General features: G+C 35.3%; 1 long non-coding RNA gene across 2 annotated transcripts in view; it reads right to left on the bottom strand.

Moving 5' to 3' along the window:
- The window catches only part of LOC111091706, an 86,127-nt gene that overhangs the window by 5,976 nt on the left and 58,324 nt on the right, over positions 1–21,827 (bottom strand). For both annotated transcript variants that reach the window (XR_005376559.1, XR_005376560.1), the window contains exon 3: positions 5,201–5,268. This is a non-coding gene — a long non-coding RNA (uncharacterized LOC111091706). The remainder of the gene's footprint in view (positions 1–5,200; positions 5,269–21,827) is intronic.

Raw genomic sequence — 21,827 nt, forward strand, 5'->3', positions numbered from 1 at the left:
AGTATCTGTGGGATTAGGGAAATAGATCTGTTTTAGGCTTTGTATATTAGAGTAAAAACCAATGTACATTCATTTCTGTAACAACAAAATGAATGGAATTGAATGGATTCCATAGGCTTCTGGATTCTGAGAGACACATTTTCTCTCTGGGCTCTTAAGACCAGCAGAAAATAAGCAAGTCATGGAAAAAGTAGGCATTTGAGAACACACTTGACTTGCTTACGGCTGAGGATTCTGGACAAGTAAAATATTAATGCCACACCTTTGTAATGATGCTGGAAAGCTAGAAAAATATGACTTACTATGACAATCTCTCCAGCAAGTAGCCATATTGTAATAGAGGCTCTATGAGGAGCATATCCAGTTATTATTCCCCAAACACATTACATTGCTTGGTTCTAGTCTGCTAGTTTGAATGCATATTGCTCCCTGGAAAGAACTTACAATTCCCTTTACAATGCATTTACAGTTGATTAAAGAATGGATTTGCAATTCAGAGTCTATAATTAGAGCAAAGGGTCTCTATAATTTTAGTTACCCTCATCCACTAATGATGATGTTATGGAGATTAGCCACTATTATAAGGACCCTTGGCCACTAAAATGATTACTGGAAAACATGTATTGAGGTTTAGTAGCCCATTCTTTTACCACAGGAAGCCTATTATAAACAGTGTTATGCAAGGCTACTAGACAGGAAAAATGAGATTAACAATTAACACCTTGCTCAAAGGATTAGTATATCTCTTATGCCGTGATGACTTGGATTCTAATTAAAATCCTCAGAGGTGTGTGTGTGTGTGTGTGCGTGTGTGTGTGTGTAGATGTGTGCCCACATGTGTATATGTCCTTTGCCAGGTGCCTGACACTTGCTTGGAGTTTTAGAAAAAATGGATTGGTTCATGACATAAGCTGAAATCAAGCCTTTCTATGAGGAGGGATTTCTCATTGCTCTTTAACCAGAAACCACATAGTGTCTTCCAAGGGAAATCTCAATATTAAAGTATTTAACTCCTATAAATATATTTCATTTTCATATGTGATGCAATTTCACCACAGATTTATGGAGTCCTTCCTATGGGGTTCTGCAGTTGCATAGATTTGCTACATTTTATGTAGTCAGAAAACAGTCCATAGTGCTTCACAAATCACAGCCCATACATTTCAGAAATAGGGGCTGTAAAACCATTGTAGGGATGTGGGCAAAAATGTAAAATTTTCTGTTTATATTGTTAAAAAATCATTCTATTCTAATTTCTACTTGTGACTTTTAAAGTGCATGCATAATTGGTATAGTAGCACATTGTTATTATATAATTTATAAATAATTTGCATATATTAAATGTGTGCATGGTTTCTTCTAACTGAAAGGAGTTTGCAAACAAACAAAAAAATATTTCCCGTCTTTTTTCCAATCTTTGCCAGCCATGTGAACTTATGAAGAGACTCTAAAGTGTTTCTGCTCTCACCCCTTTTCCTTTTTCAAATTCAAATTGGTAGGAAAACAGGAAAATTTAAATTCGTTTTCTCCTCAAATTCCTAGTTATTCTTGGATTAACTGACTTAGAATTATTCATGATCTGCTGAAGACATTTCATTGCTGGGGTGAAAATGATGATGAGAAAGAAGTGTTATAAATAGTATACATTAGATGATGACTAAGTGCTGTGTTTCAGGGAAGTAGAGAAGATTATAGGTGGAATGAAGCTTTACTGTAGGCTTCATTAAAACTTTGAATAACTTGTATATCATCTCAGTTAATGAGAAAAGGGCGAGGCCACCAGACAGAGGAGGCAAAAAAAAAAAAAAAAAAAAAAAAAACCTTCTTCAAAACTGAGAAAAATCAAACAGACTCAAATCTGAGACCGTGGTTTAGCCATCATGGTACCTCTTTGCTTAGTGCACTGCCTGGGACATGGTCTGTGCTCAGTAAACATCTCTTAAGTAAATAAATGAACACATCTATGACATCATTGTAAACAGTTCAAAGATTAAAACACACATCAGAAAAAGTAATACAAGTCTAGATGATTTTTTTTTTTAATTTGACGTTTCATAAGATGCTGAAGAACAGGAACTCATAAATATAGAGTAGAGAAAAGGTAGACTGGGAATGACATGTAGATAAGAGTCACTTTACAATGTGGCCAATCATGAGCAAGGTTTAAGGTCTGATAGAACTGCATAGTATCTTCTCTAGAATACATGTGTGCTTGGAATAGCCACATTTTTCCCCTCTAATTTTGAGGGAAAGTTTTCTATATATTAAATGTAATTCTTTTAATAGTGACAAAGAAATAAGGTACCAGAAATCTGGTCATTTTCCACTTCTGACAATGACTATAGATGTTCTGCATGACATTTTGTTTAGGAAATTTTGAAGCTATGTGTGTTAATGACATTGCAGCCAAACAAATGACTATTTGATGAAGGGAACGGGAACAAGTGCAATAAAAATGGTCTATTAATGATAAAACAGACTGCGCATTCAAACAAACATATAGACACAGTGATATGTCTAATGATAGTTAGGTGAGAAAGATCATTTTAAACAAGACCTAGGATTGATGGAGGGAGAAGTCCAAAGTTATTGTAGGAAAAAAATAAATGAACTGTAATATGATTGCCTGGGGCTTAAAAAATGAAATGAAGGGAATGAAGATTATAAGCAGAAGAGTATTAATTGCTTCTACAGGAATAATAATTAGATTTTTAATTATAGGTAAAAGAATGTCAATAAAAACAATTAATAGGATAAAAATTGCTTACATAAACAAGTATGTTTACCTTCACGAAACAGTAATATTTAATACAATATTATTTGTTATATCAAAGATGAAATTTTTCTACTCTTTCATTATACACTAACATTTTCATCCTTACATAATGTGTCATTAAAATACACACAGATGCAACATAGCAACATCTCAGCTGATAAAAGTGTAGAATGATGAGGTGTTATTTTTTTTCAAGTTAGGAAACTGGACAAGTTCTGTCTAGAAAGCATAAGTAAAGAAGAGATGCAATAACTGTCTGGAAAAGTTTTTACAAACACAATGGAGTAAATAAGGCCAACCAATTATTTCTGGCCCTCTCAACAGACAAAACTAGTCACAGGACTGAAAGGACAAAAGAATAGTATCATTTAAATGCATGGTCATATGCCTCTGATATGAACATGTGAATGAGAATTGATTTCTGGATTGCTTTAAAACGATATTGACACTCTGAAAATTTAAAAATAGGGAAAATAACTTTTTAAAGTGTGTTTGATTATTCCAGGTTTCTACAACATTTTAGGATATGCTCCACAAATAAAATCTTTTAAAAAAGGACACACTGCACAGAACAACAGAATTGGCCCATTTCACGAGAGAAAAAATGTAATTCTTTCATTTTATTAAGATTTTATTTACTTATTCATGACAGAGAGAGAGACAGGCAGAGGGAGAAGCAGGCTCTGTCCAGGGAGCCTGATGTGGGACTCGATCCCGGGTCTCCAGGATCACACCCCGGTCTGAAGGCGGCCCTAAACCGCTGGGCCACCAGGGCTGCCCATAATTCTTCCATTTTAAAATGATCTGTAAATCACAAGTTTTATTAAATTTGAAAAATGGGTTTGCCTTTTAAGATAACTTAAAGTTAATAATCAAGATAGGAAATGTAGTAAATAAATAATAGGAAATATTATTTAAATAAACACTTCTAATTTCACCACTAAGAAATCTGTGAATTTTTCTATTTTCTTTTTTGTTCCTTTTCTTTGAAAATTGATTGTACATACAAAGAAACTTTTTTTTTTTCTTTTTCATTTCAAAAAGTGGTTTTTAACCAAAAGTGATTTTGCCCCATGACGGGCTTTAGAAATATTCAGAGTCTGTGGGATGCTACAGGTGTCTAGTGGGGAGAAGCCAATTATGCTGTTAAGCATCCTACACAATGCAGGACAGACCCCACAAAAAGTAACTATCTAACAAACTTTTTATTATTTTTTAACTAATTTTAAAATATTCTAATAGTTGCATGAGATGACATCACAATTTATCATAAGATACTTAACCCTTTCACATTTGTTAAAAAAATGGTATTCTAAAATTTTAATTTCCCCAAATACCTGTCAAATATCAAATTTGATTTTTTTGTTTAATTAGTGAAAACTTGGGCAGCCCGGGTAGCTCAGTGGTTTAGTGCTGCCTTCAGCCCAGGGCCTGATCCTGGAGACCCGGGATCAAGTCCCACGTCAGGCTCCCTGCATGGAGCCTGCTTCTCCCTCTGCCTGTGTCTCTGCTTCTCTCTCTCTCATGAATAAATAAATAAAATCTTAATAATAATAATAATTAGTGAGAACTCCATGATTTTTCTTTCACCTTCTCTTAAGTTTAAAGCTTTGCTGAATTCATATTGTTATTTTAATTAAATAACATGAAGCTTGCTTCCCAAGCACTTGAAGAGAATTTCAGAATATTACAATTCCCTCCACTCTTTAATAACTTCTTAAAATATCCATTTATATTAAGGACCTGATGCTCATAATATCCTCTACTGACTAAAAAAAATTAATATATTCTAAAGTTGGTTTGTTTGGTAAATGAAAAACTTGACTCTTCATAAACTCTCAAATTAAGCCACATTACAGTCATCTTATTAAGCCTGGGTTAGGAGCTGCTTTGTTTCTTCTTTTTTTTGAAGCAATATAACATTATGAATAAACAGTTCACACTCATGACTCACCAAAACAGAAAACAGAAAAAAGCCAAAACACCAAAAAACTAAAAAAAAAACAAACAAAACCAGACCAAAGACATGATTAAAGATCTTAAATATTTTCACCAATATACAAAATCACTTATTTTCTCTCATTCCTATCAATTTTCCTAAATGTACATCTTATTAGTAGGTTTATACCACTGTTTCTATATGTCATGAATCGTGAGAACATAAATAACTTAGACAAAAAATGGTTTTGTTTTTTTTTTGCATAATTATGTAGATGCCAATGTGATGGGTGCTTTTGTAAGAAATGCAACCTAGATTTCTTTGTGATATTTTGGTATTTTTCTGAGGATGTGCACACTGATCATATTTATCAAGTCCTATGCCTTGAGCTTCAAATTACCTTTTCCCACGGTAGCTAAATCAAATGCTTTGATGGGAAAATGTAAAGGAAAAATAGGACTCATCCCCCTTCCCCAAGTAAATACCATCAGAATGAATCCCAGTTGGAATTCCCTCTATCTGCTGGCTGGTGCTCCTCAGAACTGTCTGGAGCCTGTAAGGAAAAACCAACATAGCTGTGAAGGAGCCCCACATCAGGAAGTGGAGGAGAAAAGGCAACAGGTGAGTATATGAAAGATGTCATTTCTGGTTAAATGTTTCTATCACCGTCCCTGAGTTCAGACAATTGCAGTGAATGAGTTCATTGCCAGCTTCCTTTTCTGACTTTTACCTATCCGAAGATAAGAGTTGTGTTCAGCCTCCCTCATATGCATAATAAGATAAAATGTAGTAAGAAGCATTGTGTACCATATTCTTTATCATGATAATTTTCTGTTGTCTGTGTGTGTGAGTGAAACATGAGTATACGTCCAGTCATGTCAGTGATTTCCTTTTGCAAGCGTTTGCTGATTCTACTCATTGCCTCCTGACTTCACGATCTAATCAATATCTTTGAAAACAGTGACCCTATTTCCAATCACCCTATGCCAGCTAAAGTCCTACTGTCTTCCTTTCTCTTTGTATCCAGTTTGGTTGTGAAAGCATCATTTTAATCAGAGTAGAAGCTCTCTTCTAGGAGGAAGTGATTCAACTAGTGTAAGTGATCTGAAGTATGCACACCCACGTTCCATCATCCCAGAGGTCACCAGGAGCAGGACCCTCCCATGGACTTTTCTTTTGCTCTAAGGTCTGATTCCACATAGCTGTCAACTCACTAGCAGTAGGCCATTTTTTGCAATTTGACATTTCCTTCCCTTTCAAATGGATTGTAATTTTTTCACTCTTAAACCGCATCTTGCATTTTAAGTCGACTTTCAAATTAAGCATATGCAACAGAGATTTGCCTCAAAGTTTTCATTCAGTATCTTAAATTTATCTCTCCATTCCATTCCACTATTAATATTTTTCACTGTAAAGGGTAGGTCTATGTATTTACAAGTGTTTCAATTAAATGCATTCAGAAACGTGAAATAAACAATATTGAGAGCTGTTTTCTTTAGTAGATTATTGGAGACATTTGCAGGATTGAGACCTAATATATTATATATCCATTGTTTTTTTTACAGATCATTGATCATTAATGCAGCTCTGTGTTAAGTGGAAACACTCCCTAATCCTTCGGGGGGAGGGGGCAACATTCACTGTATACCATTTCCAGTCTTCCAGTTTCTCTCTGCCTCCCCTTTTATGGCATATGTGAGTGCTGAAGTATCATAGCTGACTGGGAGTTACGTGAAGAATGGGCATCTTCATTCTGCCCCTCTCCTCCTCATGGGGCCAGCTGCCTGCAGGGGGTGAGCATTCTGGTGTCACTCTCTGTCATGTTAGATTTTAAGGTCAAGGCACTGGTCTCAGATGAAAGGCCAGTAGTTCTGCAGAACCTTCTGGAATTGTGTGGTTAACCCTGTGTGATGTAGAGTTCAGGGTCCGAAGCTCCTTGTTATCACACAACCAAGGCAGTCCTACAACCTTGCCTTGACCTGGACTCCCGCCACAGACTTCTCCACCAGTCATTCAGTTCTTGATCCCCTTCAAATACCACAGTAGCTTCGCTGGTGATCATGTCTTGTGGTTGAGTCTAAGCAAATACATTCATCAAACTGAAATTCCTAAGGGTTGCTGTGAACACTTGTATTTATGAAATAACACTTTTGCTGCCCTCAGTTTGCAACCTTTAGGCACATTTCTTCTGGCAGAATTCAGTTCATTTCTTCAAAATCTGTTTGGATCTTGAGTGACAAACACACATGCCATTTCTCTTGGCTTAATTTTATCTTGAAATTTGATTGGAATGAGCTTTAGGTCTTTGTCAAAGTTATCCATGTCAGTGGTGAATGGTGAAACCTGACGAGGCTAAAAATGCTCCCCCAAAATGTTCTGTTTTCAAATTCAATCTATTTATCGATTTTCTCTCTTACGATCCTCTAAATTGTTAAATTTGTTTTATAACTGAAGCATAATTTCCATGCTGTGAAAGGCACAGGTCTTAAATGAACATTTTAATAAGTGCGACAAATGCATGCATCCTTGTAACCCATACCCAATCAAGATACAGAACAATTCCTCTCTCCAAAAATGTTTCTTGGTACCTTTTACCAATCAGTTCTCTATCACTGAGCTACCACTGTTTGATTGTTATCACCATAGACTGGTTTTGCCTCTGTCCCTCTGACTGAGTTCTGCAGGTTCTGTGAATCCTTGTCTGTTCTGGTCTTTGTCTTACATGAGGATGGCACTGAACAGTTACATTATGTCTTATAACAAATGGCAGAAACCCCTGATCTGCTTGAGAACTTACTCAAAAATCAATCGAATACTGAATTGTGGTGTTGACAGTTGTTTTCAGCTTGGATTTATCTAATATGATCTATAAAATACCTATTGCCCATTAGTTATTATCTCAGGGATGGAGTTTCATTTTCTACAAATGTGTATCCAACTCTGTTTTATCTCTGACTGCTATGCACTCAGCTGTCTGTGGATTCTTCCCACATGGGGTTCCAATCTTAGAAAAACGAAAACAAACAGAACTAAGCACTCAGTGAAATTCAAAGTTCTGACAAATAACTAATAATATTTTAGTCTAAGATGCTTCAAATATTGCAAGAGACGTACCTATGTTTCAAAAAGTTATTCATAATTTATCAAAATTTCAGATTCATCTTGTATTATATCTGAAAACCCTACCCTACATAAATTGTGTTCCACTACAATCCTACAATGAGGAGACAAATATTATAATCCTTTTGGCAGAAAGAGCAACTTCTCTTAGGAGTACCAAACTGAACATAGATTTTCCCAACAGGATGAATCATGAGGAATGATACTCCCTGTATAACACCATTAAACATGCCACTGGCTGTGGTATTTCATTGATAAAACCTTTAACTTTTTCATGAGACTCTTTCCTATGTGAGTTTCATTATAAAATTATGCAGAAAGTGAATGAAAATCTACATCAAAGGGTCTCAACTCTGGCTCTTGGAAGACTTCTTGGAGTAAGTCCTGCTGCAATATTGATCTCCGTGTGATTCCATTTCCCCTGTCATTACCCCTCATGCTCTTGCTATGGCTGATATTGAACCCTCTATGCAAGGCTCTGGTTCTCAACTCTGTGTATTGGAATCACTTCGGGAAATTTCACAACTCCCAATACTCAGGTTCTATCTCAGATAAATTAGGTCAGAAGCTCTGGGAGTGGGTCTAAGACATTTTTAAGCTCCCCAGCTTGAGAAATAATGCACTATACCAATCTGACATGCTGCATTCCATGCATTTCTAGCAAATGAGGGCTAGATCTTGCTCCAATGGCCCCCTCCCCAGGAAGCAATTCATAGCCATCTCAAACTCTTGCTTTTATTTGTTCTCAATATGTTTCTTTCATAACTTTGTTCTCTTCTGATTCTCAGCTCTATCCTTTATTTTTAAATTTAGTGTTTGAATGTTATCTCCCCAGGTTCAGACTCCAAATATCTCTGAAGATCTTGGCTCAGGTTCACCTCTATGGCTTTCCCTCTCCATATGCCTTGCAAGTAGTCCACCTATCAAGACCCCACTGCTAGGTCTGCTGGCATCTAGGATCATGTCACCACATAGCCAGCTTACCTAGACCCTGTGCACAGAGGAGTTTTGGCAGTTCCATTCTACAGGTTGCTAATATCCATCCTATGATGGCTTCCTGAGTACTTATAAATATTTTTTCTAATTAATCATAAAGAAGATTTAAACACGATGCCCTCCTCTTAGGATTGCAGATAATAGAATCCCTGGTTCATGGGTGCTCATAATGAGCACTAAAATTACAAATTAGATCACAAATTATGTAGTGGAAGAGCAGACCACAGGAAAACAAAGAGCCAAATATCATTAGTAATCACTCAAATTTTCCAAGCTACTTATAGCAGTCCCATGTGTGTGGCTGGGAAAAAGCTACAAATAATGCAATATCTATGCAAAGTTTGGGAGAAAAACATTTCCACTCCCCCACGTTCTCTCTCAGGCTTGGTAAATTAAGGGCATTTATTAATTAGCACTTGTTATTTAGGCTTTCAATTTAACAAAGAAACTTATATAAATAAAAAAATCTTGTAAACAGAAAGTTTTAGAAAATTAACTAATTAACCAGAATAGGTGGTCAAGTAGGACTATTACTATCAGATAAAATGTTGAAAGAGGTAAGTTATTGCTTTACATAACTTTCAAGTGGATGACAAAAGAAAAAAGAAAGAAAGAGAACAGAAGAAACAGTAAAATTTCAGCCAAGTTGTCTTTTTAACGCTTGATTTGGATAACGCATAAAACACATGTCTCTCTTAAATGAATTTTACCATATATGGATTTTTAAATGTAGTGACTAATGCTCACATTTCTGAGAATTATTCTTGGCACTGAATCTGTTTAGATACCACCTTTAAGCCAAGAGAAACACTCACCATCATATACCTTCCCAGATATTGTACACAAAAACACTAAAAGGTGCACCATGCTTTTTCATATAAATGCTATCTTGTTTTAAACACGTAAAGGGTTGCTTTGAAATTACATTGAAATTTATTTCTCCATCATTGTACATAAAAAAGTGCTTCTCTATAGTTAAGAAATAATAATCCTTTACTTCTCTATGTCATTTTTTCTCCAAAGAAACAAATTAAAAAAAAAAAAAAGTTCCACTGCCAGTTACTTTATACACATGTATGAAAAGAAAACAGAATTAATACATGGTAGAAGCATGTCCATATCCTGAAATGCCATTAGTCTAAGAATGAAGTGATTTTTGACTATTTATTTTCCCCTGAATGGCTAAGAAAATGTTATATTACAAGTACATTTAAACAAAACTTTCTCTATGATGGAACATACACATATATATTCAAAGTTTAATTCAAGGTGTTGACATCATCCTTTACTCCACTCCATAGAGTCTGGATCCTGGTTTCCATAGGGATTACTTTAGTAATAACTAGTAAGATAACTTGGCTCAGAGCACTGCCTCTAGTTGAAGTATTTATCCTGAGAATCAAGGCATAAGTGTTTTAAAGTGGGTTCCACCAGGGACTCTCACACTTAAGACAAATTGTCAATTTCCTGTTTTTTCTTTGTTTCTCAAAGGGATGTCCTGTCCCAAATAAAGCATAGTTCTAACCTATGGGAGCAGTTACTTTGCACCCTTAACTGAAGATCTGTTCCTTACTACTTACTGAGATGGCAAACTTTCTTGACAGAGGGCTGTTTCAAAGGCACGCATGGAACAGCAATGAGGAAGCAAATGTGAGTCTATCCATCCAGGCAAGCTAATAAAATCAACTTTGGAAATGAAGAGGTATTGGACTTATAGGCTTATGTCTCTCAACTTTATTCTCCTATCCCATGGGACATATGGGATCCCATCCCATATGTCCCATGGGAGCATCAATATGGTAGTCCCTATGCTATGAGCTAGGACATGGTTCCACTTTAAGACTTTAGTCTCATCCTTGTCAATGTTCACTAAGCAATGAGTCAAAAGTTCATTTTAAAAATCTCAAATATTCATATATTTTTTTTAAATTTTAGAAGCATATAGGCTTATAGAATGAAGTGAAATGGTTGCTGAAGATAGACTCTTATATGGGATAAATGAACATGTACTGGGATTGTAAAATTAACTCTACATTCTGCAGTTGTCTATCAAAGAGGGAAAAATATGAACCACTGGACATTCTCAAACAAATATGTTTGAAGTGATATTAAATGATGGTATACTCAAACCCTAGCCACTGCTTAGGTTATAGCAGATGATATAAACCAACTGACAGTGAGGGTCTTTGGTCAAATGTTGTGAATTTGCACATGGAGCATTCAGATTGTTAGAGCTGTGGCACACTTGTGGAGGGTGAGACCTTAATCCATATTCTGAAACAGACCTTCAGTTTAAGGGGGTTATACCCAATTCCTCTTCAAAGACAAATATGAACGTGGATAATTAGAGCACATAAAGATTTCAAAATGTTTTGAAATGGGAAGAAGCAATTCTGCACAATCCTTGACTACTGAGAGGCTTCACACAAGCAAAAACTTAGTAGATAATCAGGAAAATGACAACCAGTGTTGGCAATGAACCAGACTCTTCACTGGATCACTTTTGCTCTGACTAAAAATGATTTTCCATACTGCCTCTGCCATATTGTCCAGTCCAAGTGAATGCATAAAGCCTCTCTCTTAAAATTCAAAACTTATTTGAATGAGGTAACAGTCATTTGTAATAAAGCAATGGCAAAAAAAAAAATAAAGGCTAGTACATTTTTCCTGAAGAGAAGTAGGTGAATCAAAATAGGGGGGACTGACTGGAATGGCAGATCCAAAAGAAATCAGCACAGCAAGAGTGCCCTGAGAAGCCAGGGGACAAGATAACAGAAACATGGGGTCCTGAAGACGAATCATGGAAATTGCCAATTTTGTCTAAGGTTGGGGTATAAATCCACTTTGCATCTTTCTTGGAAACTTAAAAACATCTCAGTGCTACACAAAGTGATATCCTCAGGTGAAACTGTTTTTTCCTTTCTGAAAATTGAACTCAGTAAATGCCATACTGTCTCCTATAGTTATTTACTCCAAGGCTTAAGCCAAATAGATCCCACTTAACTTTTTTTCCATAACTTAGAAAAGAATGACATTCATTTTTAAATTTTTATTACAAGTTTTCATTTAAATTCCAGATAACATACAGTGTAATATTACTTTCAGGCGTACAATTTAGTGTCACTTTCATAAAACATCCAGTGTATATTACAAGTGCCTTCCTTAATATCCATCACCATTTAACCAATCCCCTCTGTCCACCTCCCCTCCAGTAACCATCACTTTATCCTTTATAATTAAGAGTCTTTTTAACCAAAAAACATAAGATACCTAAGAATAAACCTAACTAAAGAAGTAAAAAAGATCTATACCCTGAAAACTATAAAACACTGATGAAAGTAATTAAAGATACCACAAAGAAATAGAAAACCTTTTAATGCTCATTGGAAGAAAAAATTATTAAAATGTTATACTACCTAAACCAATCTACACATTTAATGCCATCTCTATCAGAACACCATCAGCATTTTTCACAGAGCTAGAACAAACAATCCTAAAATTTGTGTGCAATTAGAAAAGACCATAAAGAGCCAAAGCACTCCTGAAAAATAAAAGCAAAGCTGGAGGCATCACAATTCTAGGCTTCAAGTTATGTTACAAAGGTGTAGTGATCAAGACACTATGGTACTGACACAAAAACAGACACACAGATCAATAGAACAGAATCGAAAACCCAGAAAGGAGTCTACAGCTATATGGTCGATTAATCTTCAACAAAGTAGTAAAGAATATCCAATGGGTAAAAGACAGTCTCTTCAACAAATGGTGTTGGGAAAAACTGACAGAAACATGCCAAAGAATGAAACAGGACGCTTTCTTACATAATACACAAAAATAAATTCCAAATGGATTAAAGTCCTAAATGTGAAATAGGAAACCATTACAATTCTACAGGAGAGCACAGGCAGTAACCTCTTTCACATTGGTCATAGCAATATTTTTCTAGATATGTCTCCGGAGGCAAGGAAACAAAAATGAAAATGAACTATTGGGACTTCATCAAGATAAAAAGCTGCACAGTGAAGAAAACAGCCAACAAAACTGAAGACAACCTACAGAATGGGAGAAGATATTTGCAAATGACATATCTGATAAAAGGTTAGTATCCGAAATATATAAAGAATTCTTAAAATTTAACACCCAAAAAACAAATAATCCAGTTTTTTTAACTGGATTTTTTAATGGACAGAAGACCCGAGTAGACATTTTTCCAAAGAAGACATCCAGATGGTCAACAGACACATGAAAAGATGCTCATCATCACTCATCATCAGGGAAATACAAATCAAAACCCAGTAAGATATCACCTCACACCTGTCAGAATGGCTAAAATTAACACAAGAAACAGGAGGTATTTGCAGGGATGTGGAAAAAGGGGAACACTCTTGCACTGTTGGTGGGAATGCAAACTAGTGCAGCCACTCTAGAAAACAATATGGAGTTTCCTCAGAAAGTTAAAAATAGAACCACAATATGATCTAGCAATTTAACTACCAGTATTTGTTCAAAAGATACAAAAATACCAATTGAAGGGATACATGCATCCAATGTTTATAGCAGCGCTATCAACAATAGCCAAATTATGGAAGAGCCCAAATGTCCATCGATTGATGAATGGATAAAGAAAATATGGCATTTATTATTATTATTATTATTATTACTCAACCATCAAAAAGAATGAATCTTGCAATGACATGGTTGGAGCTAGAGAGTATAATGCTAAGCAAAATAAGTCAGAGAAAGACAAATACCATATGATCTCACTTATATGTGGAATTTAAGAGACTTTCATTTTTAGAATAAAAAAGATCAAGAGCTTTGGGAAGAAGAATTTGGGATACTCTAAAGGTGGCAAGAAGTATCCTAGCCAACCCCACGTCTGTTCCTGTGGGTTCATTCTTTGTCTTGAGTTTGTCACATTGTGATTATTTCTGCTACCATCTAATTCCTTGTTCTCATTATGAAATGCCTTTGCGCCTTTAAATTTTTGTTCTAAAATTGAACAAAAAATTAACATACAGAAAATAAGACCAAGAAATCTCCTGGGACTGCAAATAAGTTGGCATTTTCAAAACTATCTTTAATAAGTAGCAAAAGCATAGAAAAAGGAAGAGAAAGCTGTGGAAGACTTCCTGAGTATCAGCTCTGAATCATCATAGTAACCATCCTTCATTTCCAAAGAGATAATACAACCTCCCTAAATACAACCTTTAGAAGCTTCTGGCCCTCGCACTGCCTGCTGTTTCCACTAGACAAGAGCTCTCTTTTATCCTTCCACAAACCACCTGCTCGAGCCTCAAGCCATCCCCAAATTTATTGTATTTGACTGTAAGACATGAGCATTATCATGTGATCAATATTAACGGCTGTGCCAATGCCCTGTGCATCTCTGGAATCTACCTGAAAGCATTTTCTAGAAGCCATATTTAAGGAAGCCAAACATCTAGTGTTCACCAGGGTGCTGTATTCCTTGGAATCCCTTCCAATAAAAACAGGTATCTCCATGTTGCCCATGCTTTGCTACTGAGAAGATCATACAGCCAAGCAATTTGACATCTTTTCTGTTTTCCTGCTGTAGAATAGGCAATTAGCACAAATTGATTGGATCCGTGATGATAATCTGAACCAGTAAAGATAAAGGTTGGCTATGTTTGGGCTTTGTATTTAAATGAGAATTAAGTCCTTTATTGCTTTATAATAATACTAGCAACTGCTCAATAATTACCTTTTGTTCTAAAAGGGGAAGGAGGGGTACTTACATGCATGGATAATATCTGAAGTATCTCACACCAATGCCACTGATTTAACAATAGAAAAAAGAATGTATTTTTATCTACCGCAAAGGCAATTTACTTTGAAGAGTACAGAAATAGGTTGTTTGTGTGTGTTTTTTTAAAGATGGCCAAAGGCAGCCTGGGTGGCTCAGCAGTTTAGTGCCACCTTCGGCCCAGGGCGTGATCCTGGAGACTTGGGATCGAGTCCCATGTCAGGCTCCCTGCGTGGAGACTGCTTCTCCCTCTGTCGGTGTCTCTGCCTCTCTGCCCCCCTCTCTCTCTCTCTCTGTCTCTCATGAATAAATAAAACAAATCTTTAAAAAAAATAAAGAAGGCTAAAAATGGCTAAAAACAGATTTACAGTTATTAGCAAAGGGAATCCCTGTTGGCAATGATGTCACATTTCAACACACAAAAGTATATATAGTCAGGTAATCATATGCCATCATGTTTCCTGTTTCATTCACTAGCATTACAGTGAGGATGTGGGAATACTGCATTTCCTTTCATTATTTGCTTTATGTTCTGTGAACTTCCCCTCTTATTGTAGTGTTTGCAGGGGGAAACAATGGTGTCGTGAAAGCATAGCATATTCTTCCTTTTTCTCTTGTTCATAACCTTTACACAAAACAATCCCTTTTCAGATTAAATTTCAAGAGTTGGTTTTAATCCAAAGGCAAATTATCCTGGAGAAGTTGAAGAAAATATAACCAGATGTATTTGATTTACATGATTTTTTAAACATACCTTGTTGATTTAAAAACAATCTAAAGCATACAATACTCTGGGACATTGATAACTTAGAAATGAGTACATGTATTTTCATCAAATTGTGAGAATTATAATTTAAGTAGTGTCAAGATGAGTAATGTCCTTCCAAACATTGTGATTTTTAAACTGTAAGTAGAATAAAAGGAGTCACATTGTACCCTGTGTGGTGCTCTGCTCTTTCAAATTCTATGGAAGGAAATCAAAGAGTAAAGTTAACTTTAAGAAGATATAATAGAGTTTTCTTTTATGAACAGGAAATATGCTAATATTTATCGTATATTTTAATACTAATAATTTTTATGAATCATTGGCTAATTAAAGAATTTTTCTATAATGAATTTAGAAGAGCAAAAATTAACTTTTTCCCCATTAACTCCGTTTTTTGCATATTCTTCTTTGATATAAAAAAACTGTTTAAAAGGAAATGTGATTGGGAAATGCATATTCTGAATTCCTATTTTAATATAATGTATATCTGAATCTAGTTGGTTCATTGAAGAAATAGTGTATAGCCTATTCTTAGAATAAATATATGTTCTACCTTTTATAAATGAAGCTGGTTATCTGGAAAAATTGTCAATTTTATATTTCTCCTCTTATTACAGTATTTTCAGGAAAATACAATGGAATCATTAAAGCAAATCATACTACACTCTGCTTTTTTCACTTATTCATACTTTTCCACAAAAAGATCTCTTTCAGATTAACTTCCTAGACTTGGTTTCAATCCAAACCTAAATTATTCCAGAGACACAACATTCTTTCCAAACCCAATTGCTCACTTTAGCAGGTGGATAAGGATGAAAAAGTTTCAATGCCTATTATATATCCTCCAATTAGTCTCTTAGATGGTATTTAAGCCTTGATGAGTGGAAGGCTGAGAGCCAACAACTCTAGGGACTATTTTCAGGAGAGAGTGGAGTCTCAGGGACCAAATAGTTCTGCTCTAAAAAATGAAATATGGAAGGAGTTGGTGAGGAGACCTATCACCTAATTTCTATATAAACCTCAGAACTTATGAGTATTACTGACTCTGTATAGCTTACATTATGCTGTGGTAACAACCCCAAACAATCCCCAATCTCAAATAACCCCAAAAGGTATTTGTTGTTACTTGTTTGTTTCATCGATTGTGGGTCTGCCTTTTCTCTCCTTACTTAGTTCACTATTGTGATTCACCTAGAGCCTCTGCTTCCCTTCATTTTCACATTAGAACCAAGGCTATAGACACTATGCCTCTCTTGAGAAAAAGAAAGAAATAGTAATTTATTATAATGAAAGCTTCTGCCAAATTTGTGTATGCATTTCATTCATCAAAGCAAGTCACAGGGTCAAGCTTCATGTTCACGGAGCAAAGAAGTATAACCATCCTCCTCCTGATGAAGTAATGTTTTTTTTGTTTCTTGTTTTTGTTTTTGTTTTTGTTTTTATTTTTGGTTTGTTTTTGGTTTTGGTTTTGTTTTTTTTGGTGTTTTTGGATTTGGGAGTTTTTTTGCAATGATGGTCTGCTACATGGATATCACCAAAGTACACAATGATGAGTCTTTCCAGTGGTATCAAAAGGAACAGAGTACCACTCTTAGACCTATAATCCCTACCAGATGTTTAGAGACCCCCTAGTCTGGCCTCCTTTCTAATGAGGCAAAGAATTCAGAGGGCCAAGTAAAAACAAAATAAAACAAAAAACAAAAACAAAAGGTAAAATTAATAAATTTAAATATTATTTTTAAAGCATGTTTTAAAAACTAAGATACTGGGGTGCCTGAGTGGCTCAGTTGATTAAGCGTCTTCCTTCCGCTCAGGTCATGATCCCAGGATCCTGGGATTGAGCCCTGCATCATGGCATCCTTGCTCAGCAGAAAATCTGCTTCTCCCTCACTCTCCACTCCTCATTTACCTCATGATTTTTTTCTCTCTCTCTTAAATAAAATCTTTAAAAGAAAAACAAAACTGAACTAAAATCTAAGACACTGTTAGCAAGATTGACAAAGAACAAAGAGAGAAACCTGAATAACTATATCAAGAACACTAGTGGGAAAATTAGGACAGATCCTACATACATTGCAAGAATAATATGGGAATATTATGTCTGACTTTATGCTATTTAATGTGATAATTTAAATGCAAATGACAGATTCCTTAAAAGACAAAAGTGATCACAATTAAATGAAAAAAATATATAAATAAATGAACATGCACTATGTTCATGGGTTAAAGACTCAGTATTAATAAATGTTGACTCTCCCCAAGTACACCCATAGAGTCAATGCAATTCCAATCAAAATGTCAACTTTTTTTTTTTAAAGAAAAGAACAAGTTTATTATAAAATATGAGGAAAGGCAAGAGTTCTGTATCAGCCCAAACAAATCTTGACAAAGAACAAAGTTGGAATACTCACAAGTAAAGTTAATTTTAAGACTTAACCATAAAGTTACAGTAATCGCAAGAATAGTTTTGCATGGATAGAAAAATAAATCAGTTGAACAGAATAGACACAGAATAGAATATATATGAAAACATGTTCAATTGATTTTCAACAAAGGCACCAAGAATATCCAACAGAGGAAAAAATGTATTTCCCTAGAACAATTGGATAAATATGTGTTAATGAATAAATCTCAGCCCCTCCCTATTATCTGTGCAAAAAAATACCTTGAAATTGGTCGCTGAATTAAATGTAAAAACTAGGTTTGTGAAACATCAAGAAGAAAATGGCAAAATATTTTTAACCATTTTGGGGAGTAGGAAATATTTTCTTAAAGAAGAGACACAAAACATATTTTGAAATGTTTTTATGCTTAAGGTTTATTTTTTATGTTTTTATGTTTTTGTAATATTTTATGATTTTAAACATACAAAATTTTGCGATATATTGGACTTCATTGAAGTAAAGAAAACAGCTGTGTATCAACAGAAGACTTTAGGAAAATGGAAAGCTGAGCCTCAGAAAAACATAAAATACCTCGAAGGGACACCTGTATACACATATCTGACATAGAATTTGCATGCAAAGTATAAAAAGAACTACAAATCAATAGCAAAAAAAAAAAAAATCAAGTAACTCAATTTTAAAAAAGGCAAAAGACTTGAACAGTTATTTTAAAAAAGAAGATATTTCTTTTTTATCCAAAAAGTATATAAAGTGCTCAACATCATTAGTCATCAAGAAATTCACATTAAATTCACAATGAGATACCATTTCTCACATACTAGAATGGCTAAAATTAAATAGGAAAACACATGAACACATTAAAGTTGTAAGGATATGGAGCAAGTGGGACTCTGATATATTTTCACGTGGGAGTGTAAAATAGTACAATGACCAGAAAATGTTGGCAGTTTCTTATAAAACTAAAGATACACCTACACTCTGATTCATCAAGTCCTCTTCTTTACATTTATCCCAGAGAAATGAAGATATGTGTATCCAAGATATGTACAAGTATGTTTATGTCAGCTCTATTCATAACAGCAAACACTAAAACTAAAGCCAATCAACAAAAAAATGCATAAGCAAACTGTGGTATATTCATACAATGGCAAACTTGTGAACAATAAAAAGGAATGGAGTAGTGATTTACAAACCAGTATGGGTAAATCTCAAAAACATCGGGTTGAATGACAAAAAGGCCAGACACATAAAAGTTCTTACATTGTGAGTCTATGTATTTAACAGACATAAATAAGCAAAACTAAAATGTAGCAGTAGAAATCAGAATAATGGTTGCCTATCACTGGTGTAGGCACCCGAAGGAAGCACTAGGGAACTTCGAAAATTGATGATATTTCTTGATTGAGATGGTGGTTGACTAAAATGTATACATTTACCAATGATCACTGAACTGTATACTTAAGATCTGTATAAAAATTTATCTCATGGGATCCCTGGGTGGCGCAGCAGTTTAGTGCCTGCCTTTGGCCCAGGGCGCGATCCTGGAGACCCGGGATCGAATCCCACGTCGGGCTCCCGGTGCATGGAGCCTGCTTCTCCCTCTGCCTGTGTCTCTGCCTCTCTCTCTCCCTCTCTCTCTCTCTCTCTCTGTGTGTGTGACTATCATAAATAAATAAAAATTAAAAAAAAATTTATCTCAAATCATACAAATGGATCTTCTTAAGTGCACATGGAGCATTTTTGAGGATAGACCACACGCTAGGCCATAAAAACCCTCAAAAAATTTCAAAGGATTGAAATCATACAAAGTACATTCCCTGGCCACAATGGAATGAAATTAGTAATCAGTAATGAAAGAAGACTGGAAAATTTTCAAAATATAGAAATCAAATTATATACTCCTATATAACCAATAGGACAAAGAAAAAAAATTACAAGGGCAATTATAAAATACTTTGAGATAAATGAAAATGAAGACCTAACCCATCACAATTTTTAGGATATACCTGAAGCAAGATTTAAACACTATTAGGAAGTTGTAACATCCATATAAAAAATAAACAAAGAGGGCAGCCCGGGTGACTCAGCCGTTTAGCGCTGCCTTCAGCCCGGGGCATGATCTTGAAGACCTGGGATGGAGTCCCATACTGAGCTCCCTGCATGGAGCCTGTTTCTCCCTCTGCCCGTGTCTCTGTCTCTCTCTCTCTCTCTCTCTGTGTCTCTCATGAATAAAGAAATACAATCTTTAAAAACAACAACAAATTTCCTTAAAAAAATCAAAATAAGGGGCAGCCCCAGTGGCTCAGTGGTTTAGTGCTGCCTTCAGCCTGGGTGTGATCCTGGAGATCTGGGATCAAGTCCCACATCAGACTCCCTGCATGGAGCCTGCTTCTCCCTCTGCCTGTGTCTCTGCTTCTCTCTCTCCCTCTCTCTCTCTCTCTCTCTCTCTCTGTGCCTCTCATGAATAAATAAACAAAATCTTTAAAAATAAAAAAATAAAAAATAAAAATAAAGATCTAAAAACATAAACTTGACCCTGAAAAAAGAAGAGTGCAAGAAGTCTAAACCAATCAGAAGGAAAGAAATCATAAAGACTGGAGGAGAAATTGATGAAATAGGGAATAGAAAACAATCAATAGAATTAAAGAAACCAAAGTTACTTTTTAAAAAATCAATATATTTAACAAACCTTCTACTAGGATGAGAAAGAGAAAGGGAGACAACAGAACTCAAAGTACCAAAAGCAAATGAAAGAGAATCATGGCCAAGTGGAATTTGTCTCAGGAATACCAAGTTGTTAGAACATGTGGAAATCAATTAACCTCATACTCCTTATCCATAGAATAAGGAACAAAACCACAGAATCATCTCACTAGAGGAAGAAAAAGCACTTGACAAAATCCAATGCCTGTGAATAATAAAAACACACAACAGTCTAGGAACAGAAGGCAACTTTCTCCATCAGGTAAAGAGGGTCTATGAACCACTTCCAGCTAAGATCATACTGTATCATGCAAGACAGGATAGATGAATACTTTCCACCTGCAATCAGAAACAAGACAAGATGTCTCCCCTTACCACTACTATTCAACGTTGTATTGAAAATTCTAGCCTGGAAAATTAGGCAAGAAAATCAAAAGCACCCAGACTGGAAAGAAAGAAGTGAAACCATCTCTTTTTGCAGATGACATGATCTTGAATACAAGAAATCTTAAGGAATTTGTTTAAAAAAAAACAAAAACCAACTATTAGAACTAATAAAAAACAATTTCAACGAGGCTGCAGTAAATGTGATCCATATGCAACAATCAATTATACTCCTGTGCACTGGTGAGGAGCAACCTGAAAATGGAATTAAGGAAACAATTCTAGTTTCAACTGCATCCAGAAGAATAAAATATGTAAACCAAAAACAAAACCAAAAAAAAAAAAAAAAAATTACCAAAGAAGTGCAAAGTTTGTGCTCTGAAAATTATCATTGTTGAAAGAAAGTATAGAAGACTTAAATAATGGAAAGCAATCTGTCTTCACAGATCAGAAGATTTACTGTCCTTGAAATGATAATACTTCCCAAATCGACCTACATATTTAGCACAACACTTCCCAAAATCTCAGCTCTTTTTTTTACAGAAATTGACGAACTACTACAATTAATATAAAAATGCAAGAGCCCCAGAAGAGTCAAAACAATCTTGAAAAAGATCAAATGTTGCAGGACTCACAATTTCCCAATTTCAAAACTTATTACGAAGTTACAGTTATTCAAGATAGTGTGATACAGGCATAAGGATAAATGAAATAAAGGATATATTTCAATGGAATGCAATCCAAAATCCAGAAATAAACAATTACCTTGACTCAGATGACTTTTGACTAGGGAGCCAAGAAAAAAGACTAGGGAGTCTTTTCAACAAGTAATGCAGAAACAACTGGACAGTTTTATGCCAAAGAGTGAATTCAGGGGATCCCTGGGTGGCTCAGTGGTTTAGCACCTGCCTTCGGCTTGGGGCGTGATTCTGGAGTCCAGGGATCAAGTGCCACATCAGGCTCCCTACATA

This window comes from Canis lupus, chromosome 22 (genome assembly GCF_011100685.1).
Source record: "Canis lupus familiaris isolate Mischka breed German Shepherd chromosome 22, alternate assembly UU_Cfam_GSD_1.0, whole genome shotgun sequence".
Taxonomy (NCBI): Eukaryota; Metazoa; Chordata; class Mammalia; order Carnivora; family Canidae; genus Canis; species Canis lupus.